The sequence below is a fragment of the Dermacentor andersoni genome, chromosome 5, assembly GCF_023375885.2.
Source record: "Dermacentor andersoni chromosome 5, qqDerAnde1_hic_scaffold, whole genome shotgun sequence".
Taxonomy (NCBI): Eukaryota; Metazoa; Arthropoda; class Arachnida; order Ixodida; family Ixodidae; genus Dermacentor; species Dermacentor andersoni.
The window spans coordinates 44037204-44042483 of record NC_092818.1 but is presented as its reverse complement, the minus strand read 5'-3'; the positions used below and the strand labels follow the sequence as shown (position 1 = coordinate 44042483).

The following is a 5280-nucleotide window of genomic DNA, read 5'->3' as shown; positions in this document are numbered from 1 at the left end:
CGAGCTTCTTTTTAGTATTCTTTTTTTTTCAGCACACACATATTGCCACATCCCGTGGCACATATTTGCTGCGGTATGTTTTGTCCTCAAGCAGCCAACTCGGGCCTCAAATAACAAGGTACTGCCTTTTGAGTTATACAGATTTGCCCACCTGATTTCTTTCTGGCCATTAAAAAAAGATCTCAATGGTATTTTTTTTTTCCATTCATTTGCATCTAATTTGCCGTGTTCGTTTCTCTCCCTTCCTTTTTCTGACTCTTGATTGTCCCTATTTGCACCCGTATTTGGTTGCCAACTTTCTTGACCTCTTCTTCCATTCCGTGTCCACGCTTTTGAGGTACAGGTATTTTTTCACTTTAGCCAGCCGTTTCTTTTATGCATGTTCCTTACACTTTCCTCAAAACGAATCTTGCCTTCTCTGCGCGTCTCTGACCTCAAAATCAATCCAACCCACGTCACCTTGCCTCAATATGCCTCATTGCCTCATTTGTGGTTTTAACGTGGGCCCCTAAATCCAGTCGGCGCAGCATTTTCTGGTTAATATTCAGCCCCGACAAGATTTCTGATTTATAGCACAGAATTGCATTTGCGAAGGTTAGTGCTGGCACCATTGCACGTTTCGAAATTCCTCGCACCTGCGTCGTAATTATTGTAGCCCCAAAGTGCTCTATGTTTCATTATCACTCTACTAGGATTCCTTTATAATTTAGATTATCTTGGGGGGCGCTTGAGCAGGCATTTCCTTCGTTTAAAAATACACCGAGCTATTCATATTTATATTGCCGAGGCAGACTTAGGAGAGTTTCCCCATCCAGCCGTGTCTCGCATCCTACATGAATATGGATAGCGCTGCGGACAGTACCCGTTTTACGCGGCGTGCATATTCTAATGCTTCTCCAGGATTGGAGGAAGCCTCTTTATCACCGTCCAGTAGTTCTTCAGTTCTTGACCTTTTCCGTACTACCGCCTTTCCTTTACAATATTGAAAACTCCTCGCATTGGTCTCGGGTAACCACATCTTAATTTACCTCTCTGTAGGTACTGCGATGGGCTAAGAAAGGATGCTCAATATTTTCGGCGCCATTACCACATAGGATGCATAAATAACCATCACAGGAAAGCTTATTCCCTAAAGCTCGAGGTTCTCAGGGTGTTTCACGATCATGTCCGTGCCCTCTACTGACCGCCAGCAGCGTCATCAGAGGAATATGGCGCCATGGCTGTGGGACTGCATGCCATTACGGCCAAGAAGCCATTCGTGACGTCAGTGATGCGTGGCGCCACTGGCTGCGCTTTCAAAAGACGCGGCGTGGTATAGTCGGTCGTGGTGCAACGCAGCGTAATCCTCGGCAACTGAAGAGCATAATCTCGCTGATAACGCCGATAACGATAAGTGCAAGTCGTCGAAGGAACGACTGAGTCACACGTTTAAGCGTTGTAGTTGCGGCGATCTTGCAGCGTTGCCTTAGAAGCTCTCCAGGGCCGCTATCTTGTACACGTTCGTAAAGCCGACGTTCGATTTCGCCTCGCGCGATTGTCCAGGCTGCGCCCATATCGCGGCCTAGGCCAATCTAGTCCAATCGCGTGAGGCGAAATGGAACGTCGGCTTTTAGAACGTGTGCGAAATAGCGGCCCTGGCTCTCCACGCTGTTTATTTGTTTATTCCCGTGCTCTCATGCGCTCCAAGACTTCCCAGCGCAGCAGCAAGTTGAATAAGTACGAGGTTTGGCGGCAGTTTTGAAGTTCTAGCTGTTGTACTTGTAGTGGGACGCTCTCCGTGTCGCTGCAACTGCAGTTTTTGTCGTGTCCATCGGGATATTTCCCACACTATCAGCTTGACTGCGCTGCCACAACGTTCAACGCCGATTTGTTGCGTCTTACCATTGATTGTGACCGATGCGAGGGTTTTGTTGAGGTTCGTCCTCGCCATCGCCGGCCGAAATATCTGAGTCGCTAAGTGATTGGCCACGTCTAAAGCGCGAGATACATGGCGCGATTTTCCGTGTGATCTGTAGTACGCGTCGCGTCGTGTGCGACTTGCCGCATGCGATGAGAAGCCAACAAACACTGACACCAAGGACAACATAGGGGAAATTACTTGTGCTTAATAAATGGAATGAAGAAACGATAAATTAATGGAAATCAAAGTGGATGAAAAAACAACTTGCCGCAGGTGGGAACCGAATCCACAACCACGCGAAATGCGAAGGTTGTGGGTTCGGTTCCCACCTGCGGCAAGTTGTTTTTTCATCCACTTTAATTTCCATTAATTTATCGTTTCTTCATTCCATTTATTAAGCACAAGTAATTTCCCCTATGTTGTCCTTGGTGTCAGTGTTTGTTGGCTTCTCATGATATGACTAATAAAAATCGGCCCCCTCGGTTAACCCCCTCTCTTCTCGTTTATTACATACGAGGGTCTCGAATCCGGCAGCATTGATGCCTTCAGGTAGCATATGTGGGTTTATTGACCGGTTGCCTTCACCCAAAAAGATCACGTTCTCGTGACGCCTGCGGCAACAAGGACGTTCCACGTCCGCCGCCAAGGTCTGTGAGTGGTGGCGCTGGCTAACACTCCCAGGGTTCTACCAGTACACATAAATACTCAAGAAAGTGGATGGGGAAACAGCGCCGCGGTAGCTCAATTGGTAGAGCATCGCACGCGAAATGCGAAGGTTGTGGGTTCGGTTCCCACCTGCGGCAAGTTGTTTTTTCATCCACTTTAATTTCCATTAATTTATCGTTTCTTCATTCCATTTATTAAGCACAAGTAATTTCCCCTATGTTGTCCTTGGTGTCAGTGTTTGTTGGCTTCTCATGATATGACTAATAAAAATCGGGCCCCTCGGTTAACCCCCTCTCTTCTCGTTTATTACATACGAGGGTCTCGAATCCGGCAACATTGATGCCTTCAGGTAGCATATGTGGGTTTATTGACCGGTTGCCTTCACCCAAAAAGATCACGTTCTCGTGACGCCTGCGGCAACAAGGACGTTCCACGTCCGCCGCCAAGGTCTGTGAGTGGTGGCGCTGGCTAACACTCCCAGGGTTCTACCAGTACACATAAATACTCAAGAAAGTGGATGGGGAAACAGCGCCGCGGTAGCTCAATTGGTAGAGCATCGCACGCGAAATGCGAAGGTTGTGGGTTCGGTTCCCACCTGCGGCAAGTTGTTTTTTCATCCACTTTAATTTCCATTAATTTATCGTTTCTTCATTCCATTTATTAAGCACAAGTAATTTCCCCTATGTTGTCCTTGGTGTCAGTGTTTGTTAGCTTCTCATGATATGACTAATAAAAATCGGGCCCCTCGGTTAACCCCCTCTCTTCTCGTTTATTACATACGAGGGTCTCGAATCCGGCAACATTGATGCCTTCAGGTAGCATATGTGGGTTTATTGACCGGTTGCCTTCACCCAAAAAGATCACGTTCTCGTGACGCCTGCGGCAACAAGGACGTTCCACGTCCGCCGCCAAGGTCTGTGAGTGGTGGCGCTGGCTAACACTCCCAGGGTTCTACCAGTACACATAAATACTCAAGAAAGTGGATGGGGAAACAGCGCCGCGGTAGCTCAATTGGTAGAGCATCGCACGCGAAATGCGAAGGTTGTGGGTTCGGTTCCCACCTGCGGCAAGTTGTTTTTTCATCCACTTTAATTTCCATTAATTTATCGTTTCTTCATTCCATTTATTAAGCACAAGTAATTTCCCCTATGTTGTCCTTGGTGTCAGTGTTTGTTGGCTTCTCATGATATGACTAATAAAAATCGGGCCCCTCGGTTAACCCCCTCTCTTCTCGTTTATTACATACGAGGGTCTCGAATCCGGCAACATTGATGCCTTCAGGTAGCATATGTGGGTTTATTGACCGGTTGCCTTCACCCAAAAAGATCACGTTCTCGTGACGCCTGCGGCAACAAGGACGTTCCACGTCCGCCGCCAAGGTCTGTGAGTGGTGGCGCTGGCTAACACTCCCAGGGTTCTACCAGTACACATAAATACTCAAGAAAGTGGATGGGGAAACAGCGCCGCGGTAGCTCAATTGGTAGAGCATCGCACGCGAAATGCGAAGGTTGTGGGTTCGGTTCCCACCTGCGGCAAGTTGTTTTTTCATCCACTTTAATTTCCATTAATTTATCGTTTCTTCATTCCATTTATTAAGCACAAGTAATTTCCCCTATGTTGTCCTTGGTGTCAGTGTTTGTTAGCTTCTCATGATATGACTAATAAAAATCGGGCCCCTCGGTTAACCCCCTCTCTTCTCGTTTATTACATACGAGGGTCTCGAATCCGGCAACATTGATGCCTTCAGGTAGCATATGTGGGTTTATTGACCGGTTGCCTTCACCCAAAAAGATCACGTTCTCGTGACGCCTGCGGCAACAAGGACGTTCCACGTCCGCCGCCAAGGTCTGTGAGTGGTGGCGCTGGCTAACACTCCCAGGGTTCTACCAGTACACATAAATACTCAAGAAAGTGGATGGGGAAACAGCGCCGCGGTAGCTCAATTGGTAGAGCATCGCACGCGAAATGCGAAGGTTGTGGGTTCGGTTCCCACATGCGGCAAGTTGTTTTTTCATCCACTTTAATTTCCATTAATTTATCGTTTCTTCATTCCATTTATTAAGCACAAGTAATTTCCCCTATGTTGTCCTTCGTGTCAGTGTTTGTTGGCTTCTCATGATATGACTAATAAAAATCGGGCCCCTCGGTTAACCCCCTCTCTTCTCGTTTGCCGCATGCGGCGATTCGGGACACATGGTACGAATGAGCGAGCGACGGCCCAGAACCGGCGCCCCTGCGTGGAAGTTCGGAATGCTGCGTAACTTCGAACAGAAAGTGAAAGCAACCGTATTGCACAGCTATCTTGTTTGAAACAAACGATGACAATATAAACACGTCTATGCGAGCACTGTAGACGTGTTTCCGCAAGGCCGCGTTAGCAGTATCGGATCCGTTGACAGCCGCCGATGACCAGGAGCCGGCAGGCATAGCTAGCTGGGCCATCGAATCCGACACCGGCTACGCTTGTGACACGATCGCTTGCAGCTCGTATAACGAAGCGCATGTGTTAGTCGGCACAACGTGTACACAGTTATGTCACGCTTAAATTGCAGCACATTTGATTTCATTGGCGCCGACAGAACCGAACGAGCATGCGAAGCGAGCTTGCGATCGCTGGGAGACGATGTAGGCCTAGCTCGCCGGCCGTCTATCCTGGGCCGAGGGTCCTTGCGATGCGTCCGCAGCTCGTAATAACGCGCCTAAATTCGTCAGCA

The 5280-nt window shown here is 48.2% G+C and overlaps 4 non-coding genes across 4 annotated transcripts; all 4 read left to right on the top strand.

Moving 5' to 3' along the window:
- Positions 1 to 2630: 2630 nt before the first annotated feature.
- On the top strand, positions 2631 to 2703 carry TRNAS-CGA (transfer RNA serine (anticodon CGA)). Its single transcript has one exon. It is a non-coding gene; the product is annotated as a tRNA-Ser (tRNA).
- A 393-nt stretch (positions 2704 to 3096) lies between these two features.
- On the top strand, positions 3097 to 3169 carry TRNAS-CGA (transfer RNA serine (anticodon CGA)). The gene has a single exon. It is a non-coding gene; the product is annotated as a tRNA-Ser (tRNA).
- Positions 3170 to 3562: 393 nt separating this feature from the next.
- On the top strand, positions 3563 to 3635 carry TRNAS-CGA (transfer RNA serine (anticodon CGA)). Its single transcript has one exon. It is a non-coding gene; the product is annotated as a tRNA-Ser (tRNA).
- Positions 3636 to 4028: 393 nt separating this feature from the next.
- TRNAS-CGA (transfer RNA serine (anticodon CGA)) lies at positions 4029 to 4101 on the top strand. Its single transcript has one exon. It is a non-coding gene; the product is annotated as a tRNA-Ser (tRNA).
- The last annotated feature ends 1179 nt before the right edge of the window (positions 4102 to 5280 follow it).